Raw genomic sequence first — 17,491 nt, 5'->3', positions numbered from 1 at the left:
CAGTCTTAACCCCTTTGCTCATCAGCCCTCCCTCTCTGTCACTGGGTTCCTTGAGTTCAGCTCAGTGTTTAGCTGTGGGAGTCTGCCTCTGCTTCCATCAGTCATTGGATGAAGGTTTTGTTTTCCAGACTCTCCAGCCATGGGATTATAGGCTGGCACTCCCCAGATCTGTATCTAAAATCCATATATGAGAGAATACATACCATGTTTGTCTTTTTGTGACTGGGTTACCTCACTCAGGATGCTTTCTTCTAGTGCCACCCATTTGCCTGCAAATTTCAGAATTCCATTGTTTTTTTCCCACTGAGTAGTACTCCATTGTGTAAATGTACCATATTTTCTCTATCCACTCTTCAGTTGAGGGGCATCTAGGTTGCTTCCAAGTTCTGGCTATTACAAATAATGTTGCTATGAACATAGTGGAACAGATGTCCTTGTTGTATGAATGTGCATCTTTTGGATATATGCCTAAGAGTGGAATTGCTGGGTATTGTGGTAGGCTGATTCCCATTTTTCTGAGGAATCTCTATACTGATTTACAAAGTGGCTGTATGAGTTGGCACTCCCACCAACAGTGGAGGAGTGTCCCCTTTTACCACATCCTCTCCAAAAAATATGGAACACTTCACGAATTTGCATGTAATCTTTGCTCAGGGGCCATGCTAATCTCTGTATTGTTTCAATTTTTGTATATGTGCTGCCGAAGCGAGCACATGGATATATTTCTTAGATGTCAGTCGTCATTTGTTAATGATTCCCTCCAAATCTCCATGCACAGGTATCCATGCCTAGTAACACCTAGAGAAATGTGGCTCTCATCTCCAGGTGGCAAAGGGACTCTTAAATCTTAAAGTGTGTGGACCAGCAGATGTAGAGAAAGCTTTTTGTCTCTTTCCACCTCCCGTAAACACAAAAATAAATTCTGCCTTTTATAAAGAAAAATTAGCATTTATAAAGAAAGTTTTCATCTATAGAGGTGTCTGCCTACCCAAAAGCGAGCTATCCTTTTCTCACAGAGGAAACTCTTACTACTAGCCTCTTTCCCACCAACTGGGATGATTTTTGTTTACCACACATCCCCTCCCATTCTATCTCCAACTTATTCCCCTGTCAGGAAGACTCACCTGCTCTTCTTTCTTTAGCATAAGATGGTACATTCACTGCATCACTGGCCAGCTGCCCTGAGCCTCAATTCTTTCACAACGGCAAGTGCCTAATTACAACCTTTTGTTTTGTTCACTGTATTATCTCTTAAATTCTACTGGTAGTGAAGCTCAGTTGATATGGTACAGTTTCTTTTTTTCCAAGACAGTTTATCTTTTATAATTTTACTAGTCTTATATTTAATATAAGGTGACAATGTACTATTTAAACAGAATAAGGGTTGTGTTGATAACAAAAATAACTAGGTGAAAATAACTGTGTCCTGACTATATACAATTATTTTTGATGACAGGCTAAAGAAATGAAATTTCTTTTAGGTGGAGTCCCTTTTTATTTAATGTTAAACATGACTTGGTTAAAATTCTAATTGGAGCTGGACATTGGGTAACACACCTGAAGGCTGAGGCTATAGGATGCAAGCTTGAAGCCAGGTATAGCTACACAATGGGCTTAAGGCCAACCTATATCTAAAGAAACACCCTTCTTTAACAAACAAGCAATAGAAAAATGAAGTTGAATTTGACAGGCATGCTTTATTGTGTACAGTGTCGGTCACTAGCACATCTAAATTCTAAACATCAGAGAATCTCATCTGGCATTGTTCTAGGGAAGAAATGAGGCTGTGTCAGCTGTCAGGAGAAGGATTCCATTATTTCCTCTCTCTGTACTTCTGACACCACTTGAATCTATTATTTCTCTCCAGGCCCCTGCCATATTTTTTTGTGAGATTTTCTGTGAGATCCTCATTAGGATAGCTGGTTCTGAACCTTCTCCTTTCCTAATGCACAATGGAGAAACTAGTTTTGGTGTTCCACACAGCTTCAAAAACCGAGTGCTTGGAGCCATGCACAGAAGCCATCTGTCAGTCATATAAATCTCCTAGTGGCCCAGCTCCAGATGGAGTAGAGATGGTGAACTTCACTGTGGGTGGAATCACTTTTCTAGGTGCTGATTCATTTTCTGTAATCGTATGCAAACTGTCTCTGTACTAATAGCACTATCACTTTCTGGCTGTTACCCAAGCCTGATTATCAAAAAGATTGCCTTTCATTGAAATATGAATCACTTCTTTCAAGTCTACACTGTGAGTTTAGAGATGATGTTTTCCTCATTTGTTTTGAAGGGGTTCTGGCAATGGCCCCCAAAGGATGGCATTTTGATGTAAGAATTGTTTGGAGCAAAAGTAACTACAAAAGAAACATTTAAGAAAAAGACTCTGATCATTTACTTTCCCATAACAAACTTAAGGGGCATTTTTCTCTCTACATTCCTAGGTCTCCAACTTAGGCCCTAGGAAGACAATGGATAAAAGGCCCATTAACAAAACAAAAAGTCAGTGGCTTGGGACATGTCACTATTAAAGTTCTTGCCCCACCAAGTATGAGGACCTGAGTTTATATCCCTAGGACCCAGGCCAAAGAACTAAGTGTGGTCGTCAACATCTGGCATTCCCATGCTGGGAATGCAGAAGTATACAGATTCCAGGGCTCAGTTGCATGCATATTTCTTGCTGGCCATCCAGGCTAACCACCAGGTTCAAAGAAATCTAGTCCTAAAAAACATGTAGAGCAATAGAGAAAGAGAGTTAATATGAACCTCTGGCTTCTACAAGCACACACACACTGGTAGGGGTGGAGGAGATGGGGGAGTGGGGGTGTGAATGTACACTCTTACCCATGTGCACACCACAGGTGTGTACAGACACATATACCACTGTCTTAGGGTTAGTATTGCTGTGATGAAACACCATGACCAGAGCAATTTGGGTAGGAAAGGGTCATTTGGGTTACATATCTTGAGACACTGCTTATTTAGTGAAGCCAAGGTAGGAAGTCAAACCAAGCAGGAACCTAGAGACAGGAGCTGATGCAGAGACCACAGAGGGATGCTGCTTACTGACTTGCTTCCAGTGGATTACTCTGCCTGCTTTCTTATAGAACCCAGGACCACCAGCTCAGAATGGTACCACTAATAGTATATGTACCCTCCCATGTCAATCACTAATTTAAAATAATGCTCTTCAGGCTTGCCTGTAGCCCAGCCTTATGGAGACAATTGGAGTTCCGTCCTCTTAGATGACAACAACCAGTGTCAGGTTGACACAAAACTAACCAGCATAACCACAAGCACGTCCAAAGAAAAAAAGAGAAAAACAGCTTGCTTATTTATTACATATGTGAGTTTCACAAAGAAATGAGAATTGTTAGGGAGGCAGGGGAGTACAGAAGATTGAGGATTAAATGAATGAAAAGCAGTCCAGTGCTTCTGGATGGAGGTGGCAAAGGTGAGGTTGGAGACAGGAGGCCTCGTGGCCACCTGTTCTTTCTCAGTTACCTTCAGATTAGAATAATCCATTTCCCAAAGAGACATGTTTACATAGAGCATCTTTCTGGTAGCCTTCAGCATCAAGGGACTGATAATTGTTGATAGCTATTCAGTTATTGAGAATATTTTTGAAACAGTGCTTAAATCAGAGACAAAAATGGACTGACTGAAAAAAGAGCTTTCCCAGGAATTTCCAACACTAATTTTTTATCCTAAGAATTCTCCCTCACATTTTCAGTTGCCTGAGGTCAGTTGTAGTTTGCAAATATTAATATTTATTTTGGCCAGTTCAGGAAGGAGATATGATGGTTTGGGATGTGACTTAGTAAGGGCAGCACTTACCTAACATGCCTGAGACTGAGTTTGCTCCAAGAACATGAAAGTAAATAGTTTTAAGTGGAGACTCTATATTCATATAACTTTTCTATTTTATTATGTTAAAAGACAAAAATTACAATTTGGATCGTAGATCTTAATTGGCTTTATCCTCCCTCTCGCTCTCACTATGTGTGTGTGTGTGTGTGTGTGTGTGTGTGTGTGTGTGTGTGTGTGTGTGCATGTGTGTGTGTGTGTGTGTGTGTGTGTTGCTGGGAATTGAAACCAAACCCTTATGGATATTAGGCACGCATTCTGCCACTGAGTCATACCATATAAAGCTTGAAGCATAGTTTGGTATTCTAGCCCTGTAGCCTGCCCCTTGTTTCCTTACCCACATCTATTAATACATTCCTAAATCCACTTGTTCCTTGGCGTCTCTGGGGTACCGGGACCCTCTGCTGATAACAAGACCAGTGGGGGCTCAAACCCTTTACGTAAAGGGCATGGTATGATTCTTACATATAACCTACTTATGTCCTCTATAAGCTATCTCTTGCTTGCTGGTGGTACCAAATACAATGTAATGTAAGTTCTATACTGTGTTGTAAGTGCTACACTCTGTTGTTTAGGAAGCAATGACAAAGATTAAAATCTGGACATGTTCAGTTATTTTTCCTCAAATGTTTTGTTTTTTTTGTCTGAGCATGTGAAACCCATGATAAGGATGGCTGACTGGGGCACTTTGGAATTTTCTTGCAAACAAGGAAACCGTGCCAGGAAGGGGGAAGTCTACCTGCGTGGCTTTCCTCTTGGCACTGCTGGCTCCTGGTTCTTCAGCTGCCTGTGCTGCAGGGACCAGGCCTGAGCTGTTTGTACACCTAATTTCTCCTGTCTGTCTACCCATCTGCTTTTGCTACTGCAAAGAAGCCTCAGAAACAGTTGACATTTAGCAAATTGAGCATTGACTGAAGATACACACACTTTTTTTGTTTTATTCACTCATTTAATTTATTTATAACTAGTAATTATTAAAACTTTGTTCATTCAATATTTTTGATTATGTCATTTCTCCTCCCCATCGCCTTCCAGATCCTCCCCACCTTCCTCCCTACTCAACTTTATATTCTTTCTCTCTTTCTCTTACAAAAAAAATAAAATAAAATAAACCACGTATCTGGGCATTGGTGGTGCACACCTTTAATCCCAGCACTCAGGAGGCAGAGGCAGGCAGATCTCCGTGAGTTTGAGACCAACCTGGTCTACCTAGCAAGTTCCAGGACAGGCTCCAAAACAATACAGAGAAACCCTAAGTCGAAAAAACAAAATAAATAAATAAATAAATAAATAAATAAATAAATAAATAAACCATGTAAGACAAAAAAAATACCAAAGAAAACAAAATGTTGATTAAAGGCATGGATACTGTTTTGTGTTGGCCATCTCCTCCTGGCTATGGCCGGCCCTGGAATGTGGTTGATATACACAATGGCACTCCATTAGAGAACATGGATTTTCCCTTTCCCGGCAGGTATCAGTTGCAAACAGCTTCTCGGTTAGGGGTGGGACTTTGTGTATGCTTCTCTTCTCAGTGCTGGGATTTTTGTTGGTTTGAACCTGTTCATGTGTTACTCATCCCATCACAGTCTCTGTGAGTTAGTTCATATGTGTGTCAGTCCTGTTGTGTCTGGAAGATGCTGTTTCATAAGAGACATCCACCACCTCTGGCTAATCTTTCTGCCTCCCCTTCTATATATATCCCAGAGCTTTGAGGGGATGACTGATGGAGATATTTCATATAGAACTGAGTGTTTCAAAGTCTCTTGCTGTCTGCATTTTCCAGATGTGGTTCTCCATGTTAATTATCATCTACTGCAAGAAGAAGCATTTCTGGAAAGGGTAAAGCAGTGCTCTGATCCTCTGTCAGGAAAAGATACACACAAGTATCTTTATATACTAACTAAAGTACTAAGAGCTGCATTTAGCTTCTGGAGCACTCCATTTGGTTGCATAATTAAGGGCAAGGATTATTTAGTGCATAATTTATGCTATTTGTGTTCATGTAGATGGGTAATTGGGAGATTATAAAAAGCAAACCTTCCTGGAAATGCCAATTTACCTCACATTTCTTCATCAAGTGATTTAAAGGGAACAGCAATTCTCTCTTGGCTCTAAGTGATCACTCATTATAAAATAATGCTGTTCCACATTATCAAATAGCAAATGGCACCCTGCAGTCTGTATACAATCCTTAAATTGGGACCAGTTTGGATTACTTTCTCAAGTATCCAAAGGAGTTTATCAATTTCCCCTGTGCATTTTATCTGCAAATGTCAAGTCAGTTTATCCAGTTTTCTTTTCCAGTGAGTCTGCTTTTTTCCTTCTAGACCTTAGTGTTGTTGTGTTTCCTAAGTCTTATTGGACAGGCTACATCACTTATGTGGCTATTTAACAATACAGAACTTGCATTTGAGTAGTTCACAGAAGGACAGATAACCCTGCCTGCTTTGTTATGGTAGCTTTGGATGTAACTAAATGTAATTGAACCTAGAGAAACACATGTGAAGGTAATCAGAGTGAATTATGTAACATTCATCCTGCAGGATTTAGATTCCCTGTTATCCTCTAAATTGTTGGAATTGAAGCAGAGGATTCTAACAGTGTTTGGTTAATATTTTCAAAAAGAGAATCTTGTAGTTAAAAAGAATAAAACATCTTTTGGAATGGAGAAGAGGAAAATTAAGGGGTATGCAACTGAAGTTGTGATGTCTAATTTTGCTTTTGTCACAGTGTTTTCAGTTTTTAATATGTATAAACATCAGCTAGGAAGGTTGTACAACACAAATGACAGGATCTTCTATTTGAGATTTTGATGCGGTGATCACAGAATAGAGTCAAGAATTTGAAATATTGAAAACTCACTTCAGCTTGTGTGCATTTATTTCTTGTTGCCTACTTTGAGAAGCACAACTATGCTATTAATTATCTATTGTTGTGTGTTCCTCCACTTAAACAAATTATTGTGTGAAGTTAAACAAATCATTATATGACTATAAAAGTCACAACTGAGGGAAGGTGACAAAACAGAGAACTTCAGATTCCTACACACTGTTCTAGTTTGCTCTGGGCTGCTGGGATTAAACACTGTAACAAAAAAAGGAGGTGCCATCATACTATAAATTACAGCCCATTATTGAAGGCACCAAGGCAGGAACTCAAGGAAGGAACTCAAAGCACTGCTTACTGGCTTGCTTCCAACAGTTTGCCCAGCCTACTTTCTTCTACAACTCAGGTCACTTGCCTAAGTGCAGCACCACCCACAGTGGTCTGGGCTCCCCTCCCCCCATCAATCATTAAGCAAGAAAATGCCCCACAGACATGCCCAGAGACATTTATTCATTTGAGCTTCCATTTTTCCAGGTGACTCCAGTGTATGTCAACTAATGGGCACTTTACATGCTTAATAAATTATGGTGTCATTGTTTTCCTAATTTGTACTCAAAGTTGTATTCAAATATTTCTTGCCATGATAATGGCATGTTGGATTTTTAAACTAGATTTTATAATGTACAAATTAACTAACATATTTGTATCAATAATTGTTAATTTGTTTTATATGTGGCCTGATTAGCTCCTGGTGAATGGTTAAAAATTTTTAGCAGTCTAAAGAAAGGTAACAAGAAGGCCACTAGGAAAACTGAAATTAGAAGAAGCTAAACAGAGTTCAAAAGAATTGTGTCTTGTGCACGTGTGTATCTGTGCCTGTGTGATTTGTTATATCTGACACATATCTTTGTTAGAAGAGACTGTCACTACTTCAACAATGATGCCCAAAGGTTCAAAAACGGAGTTTAAGTATTGACATATCATTTTTACTAAAGTATTTTAAGTTAAAGCATTAATTACTCCACTGCTTTTTTTTCTACCTTCAATCCCCCATCCTTCCTTCTCCAAATTCATCCCACATCTCTCCATAACTCCCTTTCTTTGATTGTTTTCTGTGTATATATATATATATATATATATATATGAATAGTAATATAAATAAAGACCTCCGAGTCCATCTAGTGTAACCTGGGTGTATATGATTTCAGGGCTGACCACTTTTTATTGGGTAACCATTAGCATAAACAATGACAGCCAGTAACTCTGAGTGCTGACATAGGGAGGGCATTGGTACATAGAAACCCTGTGTGTCTTTAGGCTATGTGAGATGACTGGCTCTCCCAGAACATAAGCAAAGACTGAAAGCCAAGTTAAAATGACCATAAGGAAATAAAATAGCTTGTACCACTTAAATGAATTCTTGGTGGCTCTAGACAGAGTCGAACAGTAATTCATACAAGCTAGTGAACAAACCGGGTGATGCAAAAAGGCATAAGTGGAGGAAATGATTCGTGTGAGCAGACAGATGTGGTATTTAGTAAACCTAATGCCTAAAACTACAAGGTCCCTGAAATAGGACAGAAGGGAAATGTTTACCAAGGGTAGAAGCTCAACAAATGCTAGTGAAAAAGCAGAAATGCGCCATAAAATTCCGATAGGTGTTTTTGTTTTTCATCACTAGGAGGAGGACATTTAATAATATATTCCCAAGCATGATCAACAACAATAGACAACTAACATCTAGGGCCTGCTTTGGCTGGTGTAACAGATGCTGAAAAGAGTGACTCTCTGAAGGAATAGCTATCATACAGTCTTAGCTAAATTTCAAGACACTCTGGTGAATACATAGGATAAGAAACAGCTTCACGTGATTGGAGAGAGATGGCTCAACATTTAAGAGCACTGGTTGCTCTTCCAGAAAGACACACGTTCAATTCCCAGCACCCACATGGCCGCTCACAACTGCCTGTAACTCCATTTCCAGGGAATCTGACACCCTCAGACCGACTTATATGCAGGCAAAACACCAATGCTTGTGCAAATAAATAAATCTTAAAAAAAAAGAAATAGCTTCTCTATATTTTTTCTTCTTTTCTTGAGCTTGTTGTTTTCATTTTACAGTCTTTGATTCTATTGCTGTCAGTTCCTTACATGCCATTTTATTATACCAAACCAGTGTGAGTGACTTCTGTAAACACAATTAAGCATCTTTAGCTTCTTTGTGGAGTTGCTGAGAGACGGGCATCTTTGTCCAGTCATCAGCAGGAGAATATCTTTGCAGACCCAGTTTGCACACCTCAGCACCCATGCAGCATGAGTAGCTCCATGCTGCCTACTCCCATGACTGTGGGGGTGGGGGTGGGGTGGGGAGGTGCACATCTCTCACCTCTGCATGCCCCTGTTAGCATTAACAATAAAACCTGCCACCATTACTCAGGTCTTGTTTGGGCAATAACACTGTTGAAGAATTATGGGTGTAGCTTCCCTGTCCATTTTAGGAGACACAGTCTCACAGCAGAATTTCTGGTCCTCTGGCCCTTACAATCTTTCCACTCCCTCCTCCATGATGTTCCCTGTTGGATGCTAACAACAGACAAGGAGGAGGCATCAGGGCATAAAGTCAGCAGATCTGGTCTCTCCGCTTCTAATTGTCTTTGCTAGAAAGAGTCATGTGTCCCAGGCTGCAACTTCTTACCTGTGATATATAAGAGCTTATTCCTCATTGGTAGATATTTGAAACCAAGTAAAAATCAACCCTCTATGGGCAACAGAGAGGATCTCTGGGTATTTTTGGTTGGTAATGACTTGACTTGCTAAAAGTGCTTGTTTTCCTAGGAATAACCATGTCACAAGTAACACAATATGTGGGGCACCATGAGAAGAAGTAGCATTACAGATTTTCTAGGCCAAGCAATGGGACCCTAAGGTTCTCTTGATCAAAAAGCAGTTTATTTTTGTCTTAACAGCCTTGAATGTTATGGAGGCTTTCAGTCCCTTTTGGCTTCTCCACTTTCTGTATTTGGCTACATACATTCTGACTGGACGTTTTTGAGTAATAGGGAGTAATAGTCAGGATAAGAAGGGAAGGGGAATAAGGAGGCTTCGGTAAGATGTGGTCAATCTGCATGTCCACATAAGGGCATTGACAAAACCACACATATGCACACGTGGACACTGACCAGCCCATTCTGTTATTCTTTCACTCAGCCCTCAACAAAATCCCATTTCTCCCTCTATGGCAGTAGGGTGATTGTAGAGTGTTGGGTCTGAAGTCAAGTATATGCAAATAGACATACGCCTTTATTCCTTTGCCTATTTTGATCAAAAAGTTGATTATAATGAGTTAGGCTTTCTTTCCATACCCATCAATGACAAACAGGCTGAGACATCACCTTCAAGGTCTACACATAAAGCCTGCCTTGGGGGAAGTCTGGTTGAGTCTATAGTGTCCTATTGTAGCATTTGACAAAAAAGTTTTTTCTAGAATAAACCATAATTTTAAATAATCTCAGGGACACATTTTTGCCTATCTCAGATTTGTCACCTCACTAGTGACCCCTACACTGGGATTATTTACCACCCTTTAAAATGAGACATGGCCACATTATTTGGATCTTGACAACAAGGTACTCTGGGCACACTTCCAGCTCACTGATTTAGCGAACCTAAGATGCAGCCGTCTCCTCTCTAAAATTTGACTATCAGAGAAGGAAATGTTCAGGATTATTTTTTTTACAAGTCTGAAACCTGAAAAGTTTCTTATCTGAAAATAAATACTGACTACACAATTTTTTCTCTTCTCCCTCTCTTTTCATTCCTTTTTTTCTTTTTTTAAAGGAATAATAATATCTGACAGATGAGGAGGAGAATAAAATATTTTTTTATTTCTAATTCTTGCTGATTTCCAGGATCTGAACAGTCCTGCAGTGGCCAGTTTCAGATTAGCAACGTGGAGTCACTGGATGGAGAACTGGAAGGCAGGACCTGACAGTGCGTCCTCCAGAATCTGCAGAACCTGCTTCTCACCCAGCTGTCTGAACCACACCAGCCCGTTCACTGTTGCTCATTGCTGTTTTCAGCCCTATCTAACCATGTTTAGATATTTTCGGTTATGTGAGTTCTCTAGGAAGACGGACTATGTGCTTCTCAGCCGTGTGTCATTAACCATTCTAACCTACTAAAAGGTTGAACTTGGTTTGCACGTTTTATCAACAAATACACCCAGAGCACTGAATGTTACTGAGCACTAAATTGATGGGATTAAACAGTGAATAAGACAGACAAAATTCTTGCCCTCCCGGGACTTTGAGGTTATTTCCCCATCATTCAAAGACTCTCACAGAACAAGATTGTTACAGTGGGTAAGCATAGAGTTGCACATCATAAACTGAAATGAATGCCATCTTTGTAATAAGATAACTTATTGGTTCATAAAATTGCAAAGGCCAGATGTGTTCCCGAGGCAAAGGCTTAATTGATGTGGACACAGTTTGTGCCTGTCTCAGTGGCCTAGATTTTATTCTTCCTTACCGAACCTGCAGGCCCATGACATCCATGGGTGGCAGCAAAAGGTGACCTGAGTTTCAGACCTCCAGTTTGACAGCTGGAAAGAAAGGGGGGACCATTCTGGAGTTTCTGTATGCCAGAGAACAGAGATATCTGCCTGGACTCCCAGAAGGCATGTACCATTGTGTAGATGACTTCCTGCTAATGAGTTGACATTTTTTCACTCATTAAACATCATTTGAATGAGTTGAGTATTATTTCCATTTAAATCATAAGGAGGAAACACAAGATGGTGTTCTAAAGGACAGCAGTAGTTTAAGAGAAGCAATGGAAGGATGCCCTAAAGGAGTACAAATAACAGATGTCATTGCTTAACCCATTTCACATAACTGAGATGTGTGATATTACTGATAGAAAAATGCATAGAGCTTGGACTGTTTCTTTGTCAAATCAATTACAAATACATATAGATTGGAGGCTTACACTCAATTACAAATATATATATATATATATATATGTATTGAAGGCTTATATTCAATTACATATACATATGCACATATGTATATATACATAAATATATATATAAATTGAAGACTTATACTCAATTTCAAATACATATATATATGGATTGAAGGCTTACATTCACAATGTTTAAGATAAAGTGGTGTATTCAAGCAAGAAATATATTTGCTTCATGTCATTATTTCTAACCAATTATGTCTTTGGTTTCTAAGACTTGGGCTGTTGTCTCCAAAAAATATATGCACATAGCATATTTCATATGCATATATTTCACTCTCAAGTAACTGTCAGCAAAATACCTCTAAGACACAGTTCAAAAACATTGAAGCATCTTTAAATTGATTGATTTCTCTGCTTTGGTCGATGATTAAAAACTACAGGACTGGGAAAGACTGACTTTGGCTTTTAGATAATTGTTCTTAAGCTACCATGTACAAGTTTTGTTGGGATCTGATCAGCTTTTACTTAGCAGGATCACCTTTTAAGCTGTCACCCAGCCAGTGACGTCAGTAGGCTCATCTGTCATCTTGCTTTGCCTCTGTGTTTTTAATCTAAATCCCATCAGTCTGGCTGTAATTCAATCCAGTTTTTACTTGTCATATTCTCCAGAGAAATTAAGGCCAGCAACTAAGCTAGAGATTTAATTACAATTCTTGATTTCCTGGTACATTTCACCTGGCGACTCTCCCTCGCTTGAGATAGGGTCTTACTGAGGAACCCAAAGACCTGGAACCACTGTGCAGCCAGGTTCATCCCCAACTTCTTAGCCTCCTGACTGAGCTAGCATGCCCCTCTATGGGCAATTTTTCTGGAAGGAAACTTCCACTGTCCTTGTTGGAGTAGACTTGGGTTACTCCTTCTGTGTCCCTTTGAGTTACTGCTGATTAGGGCACGGTCTTCCAATCACCTATTGCTACAGAACAAATTACATTAAAACTTAAATGTAGCTTAAACAAACATTTAATTAGCTCTCCGAGTACCATGCCAGGGAATTTTGGCAGTGCTCAAGTGGGTGATTCTGTTGAACTTGGCTTTCAGTATAGACCATTTGAGTTGTGACAGCCAGTCTGGCCTGGAGAGTCCAAGATATCTTCAGAATGACAGACCACGATAGGAACACTGGAAAGGCAATGTATACAAACAAATTCTTCAGGTGGTATTTCTACAAAATGGTTAATGTGGCAGTTAAAAAAATCCTGGGAAGAAGCTGAGATGTCTGCTCTCCCAACTTTGGACTCTCGTCTTTCAGTTAGTCCTGTTCTGGTCTGTGACTCATGCAAATCTCTGAGACAAACACACCTTTACCTGCAGGGAAATTTACCTTTCATCGTGTAAGGAGAGTAGAAAAGAATTTACAACTGTCCATATTCTGTCACAGGCAGAAAATCTGGAGATCTGCTGAGGCTTCAAAGCTACATCGAAAAGGTGGAGCAGGCAAGCCACATTCTGCACCCCACAATCTGGAATGGGGGAAACCAGATGGGTCGGTTAGTCAAACATTGGAAGTCTTCACTGAGGACAGTAGTGAGGAACCTAGCTAGAGTAGGAGGAGGAGCGGGTAGTTCTTGAAGAAGACAGACATACCTTGAAAAGGATGGCATGGCTCCTGGTAGAGAGGACGGCACATAGTGCTTGTATGACTTCTGATGACATTTTCTCCCAGTGCCTGTCTTTGTCCTAAGCCACTCAATGAGTCACTGTCTGTACCATGTGTGCGCCAGAAAGTTTGAACTTTCAGGACAAAACACTGGCTGTTGGCACTGTTTGTCTCTTAAAGTAGTTCTCAGATGGGATAGTACTTAACGACCTCCAAATAGGACCACAAATGTGTAAACAAAACAAAACAAAACAAAACAAAACAAAACAAAAACACAAGTTGAGGTACATCACACCAAACAATATGTGCGAAAGTTGAAAGTCTGAGCTCATTTTTAAAGACTTTTCTATACAGCATCAAATATACATATTTTAACATGTTATTGAATGATTATCCCTATTTATCCATCAGTTGAAGCTGAGCTTTTGAATGACTGGTAGGAGACTAAAGAAAGACAATTGAAATCCTCGCTCACAGATTATCCAGCCAGGATTTGATGGGTCCACCTGTACCAAGTTTCAATTGTAGTAAGAGAGTTATAAACATGTCAGCAATGTACTCAATTTTAAAACTTATTTATTTGTGTGTGTGTGTGAGAGAGACAGAGAGAGAGAGAGAGAGAGAGAGAGAGAGAGAGAGAGAGAGAGAGAGAGAGAAACCATGGGTGTGCAGTACCCACAGAGGCCAAAAGAGGGCATCAGGAACTGGAGTTACAGGTAACTGTGAGCAGCCTGATGCTGGTGCTTGGAACCAAACCCAAGTCCAGACCTCTACAAGAGCAGGAAGTGCTCTTAACCATTGGATAACCCTCTCTTTCTTTTGTTACTAAAGACATATTGGTAAATCAACATTTTTGGGAGTCTTTTACCCTGTTAAAGTGAATTCTATATAGACAAACAACAAGTGGTTGTTTCTGTCATTTGAAATAGTTCTTAAAAGCTCCCTGAGTTAATGATTCACTTGTGTATTGAAAAATATTTTCTTAGAAAGAGAAATGAGGAAATTTGGCTGTATTTTTTATATCATTTCTTCTTAATCATGACACAGCCAAACATTATTTTTCTCCATGTAAGTACTGGTGTTCGACATCAAATAATCTTGAAAACGTTCTATTTGATAAGGAAGTACATCAGATATCTTATGGACTGAGTAGACTGTATTCCATGGACACCCAGTTCACAGACTGGGCAGTCAAGCAAGCCACAGAGAGCTTGGCTGCCAGCTCCTACTCAGAGTGACACTAACACTGTGTGTCCTAGAGTTCTTTGGTAAGAATAAAGATATGCTTTGTAAAGCCCAGCTTGTCTTTACTGAGTGCCGTTCTAATTTAATATTGAGGCAAATGATTACCTATGCCTACACAAAGTCAATCTTGACAGTAAAAAGTGGTGTGTGTGTGTGTGTGTGTGTGTGTGTGTGTGTGTGTGCGTGTGTTGGATGATGGCTCATGCCTGAAGGCCCTTTTCTGACAATGTGAGTGTTTAAAATTGAGGCCAGTAGCCACAATGGAAAGAGGAGAATGCTCTTAACAGCTACAAAGACAAAAGTGCCAGGTACGGAAGACAAGACTCAGAAAACATTACTTAATAAGTAACAGATGCTAGCCACTGAGTAGCAAATGAGACAGAAACTTACTATGGGTACTGCTGTTTCTGATTTGGCTCTTTGGTCAAAGATGGTCTCATGTTCACTCCTGTGAGAGCTAAACTGAATGTTCCCTGAATATTTGCAGTAAGCAAGAAACACCAATAGCTAAAATTAATTGTCTCAAATTCTGACTGTCACAGAAAATCTGTCCACAAAATCAAGTGAGATCATTTAACTGGGTTTCTGGTGTGAGCCTTGTTGCATAAATTTTCATTTCCCTTTCAAATTTATGGGTTTTTATTGCTCTGCAGGAAAGCACAAAAGAAATTTCCATTTAAGCAAACATCTGAGATCTGTCAGAAGCACCAAGGAACACCAAAGATTAAAATCGCCCGAGTGGATTACAATTGCCCAAGTGGCAGGTAAGATGCCCTGTGGCAGGTCTCAGGAGAGTCACTTCTGGTAAACAATTCAGTCTCTAAGTGCACTTCCCAGTAGCAGCACTGAGCATAGAAAGAGTTGAAGGCAAAAACCTTCCCGAGCTTAGTTTGTTTCAAACAAGTGGCGAAAATGAGCAGCAGAACAGCAAGACAGCAGGATAGAAATGAAGGAAATGCAGCCACTGCCATAATCTCAGAGAGTTGTCCATGCTATTAGTGAAAGCCAGACTCTTTCATACTTAAAATTCTAGATGTTTCCCTCGACATTCTTGCCCTATGTGTAGGAAAATTCCCCAAATCTAATTTATTCGACCATGGGAAAGAGCAGTGGTGATCAGGGAGTAGGAGGATATTGACATGAGAAAATACATTAAAAAAGAAAAGGTTAAAGAAACCAACAAAACTTACTCAGAGAAACAGCACTAACCAGGGGAAAGTTGTTGCCACACACAGATAAAACAAAAACTCAAGATTTCCCTTTGATTAAAAAACGTTAATCAATATGTGTCCTTAACATGTATGCAGGAGGATCACAAATTAGAAATTTGATAGCTTCAAAAAACAAACCTGGATAATTAAATAATGGTAGCTGAAACATGAGCCTGCAGAGCCCAGAGTCACAGAAGAAAATGAAATTGGAAGAAACACTAAGAAACACAGATGCTGAAGGCAGCACATGAATGGACATAGATACCAAATGAGAACAGTGAATTCAATGAAATGGAGACATAAGAAAGAATGCAGGATCAGAGAGAGAAGACAGAAGCAGTAGACTGCGATCCTGGGCTGGGGATCTATGCCTTGTCACATAAGCAGAAAAAAGTCACTTTTATAACGCCCACATTTCCCCAAGATGGTTTTGGATGGTTTATATAGACACATGGCAAGTGTTCCCAGACAGAAGGGCAACTTCTCATTGCAGCTAAGAGCTGAGCAGAGACACGGAGGTGTCTTCTGCATGGGACGTTCCATGTGAGCAGCCAAAAGGTGGCCATCTCATCTCATCCACAGCTACAAGGTGTTTTACCTTCTGAAATCTCAAGGACAGTGACTATTTTTGTCAAAAAATGTTTCCTCAGACTGTCCTTGTCATTGATTGATTCACCCTATGCAGTTTCTGACATATTACCCAGTGTAGAATCTAGAGGACGTAGCTACCTTATTTTAGGTAACATTGCATCGACATCATCAACTCCTCAATCCAGCCTCCCAAATTCTGGAGATAAAGAATTTGGGAGGCTGGAGACACAGCTCAGTACGTAAGAGCACTGGTTCCTCTTCCAGAGGACCTGGGTATGAGTCCCAGCACTACATGGCAGCTCACAACCATCTGTAACTACATTTCCAGATTAGATTCCCTCATCTGGCCTCCATGGCCATCAGGCATGCCCAAGGTGCATATATCTTCATTACAAAATAGACTTTTGGGCAAATTGTTATCAGGTGATTTTTTATCACCCTTGTTTTATTTTACAGTATAGACATATGTAGAATTACTAAGGGCAATGTATTTAAAAGCATGTATCACCACTGTACATCCATATGGCAGAATATGCCAGCACAATGTTGGTTCATTTCCAGATGGCAGAATGTCAGGACAATGTTGCTTCATTTCCAGAAATTTGTGACTTTTGGAGATGAGATGGGTCATTTGAGTCCGTAATCAACTCACATTCATGAGAGCTATATTCTGTCGGTGTGGGAGCTTCTATGCTATCAAGAGCACTGGCAACACAGCATTTCCTAGCAGTCCTCCATTACCATTTCCAGAATTTTCTTCCAAGCCACTGGGTCTGAAATAAACCATTGAACAGGTGTCACAAAACCTCAGTTCATGGGTATCTAACAATGAGCTGTCTATAGAAACGGGCAGTGTGTACAGCTCACAAAAGAAAAAGCATTGACTCCAGACCCCCAAGCCAAGTTCTCAGCACCAAGGAGATTTATTTTCCTCAGAGGAGCAGAGGGAAGGAATAAGAGACAAAGACAGGAGGTAGAGAAGGAGAGAGAAGGGGAAGGGAACAAGGCAGAGGGGGAAAGGGTATTTTTCCCAAAGGGACAAAGGACTGCCTCTGGATAGGGAGGAGACAGACATGACCCATGGGAAAATGACAGTTTATAAAGGTAAAGGGGCAAACTCTGTTAGAAT

At 40.1% G+C, this 17,491-nt stretch overlaps 1 non-coding gene and 1 pseudogene across 1 annotated transcript; both read right to left on the bottom strand.

Moving 5' to 3' along the window:
• Positions 1–609: 609 nt before the first annotated feature.
• On the bottom strand, positions 610–713 carry LOC121134194. Its single transcript, XR_005871234.1, has one exon. It is a non-coding gene; the product is annotated as a U6 spliceosomal RNA (small nuclear RNA).
• Positions 714–7,911: 7,198 nt separating this feature from the next.
• Positions 7,912–8,497, bottom strand: LOC101827383 (annotated as a pseudogene).
• Between the last annotated feature and the right edge of the window lie 8,994 nt (positions 8,498–17,491).

Source organism: Mesocricetus auratus, unplaced genomic scaffold (genome assembly GCF_017639785.1).
Source record: "Mesocricetus auratus isolate SY011 unplaced genomic scaffold, BCM_Maur_2.0 Super-Scaffold_100026, whole genome shotgun sequence".
NCBI classification, from domain to species: Eukaryota; Metazoa; Chordata; class Mammalia; order Rodentia; family Cricetidae; genus Mesocricetus; species Mesocricetus auratus.
Note: the sequence above shows the minus strand (reverse complement) of the source record. Positions and strands in the feature narration are given on the sequence as shown.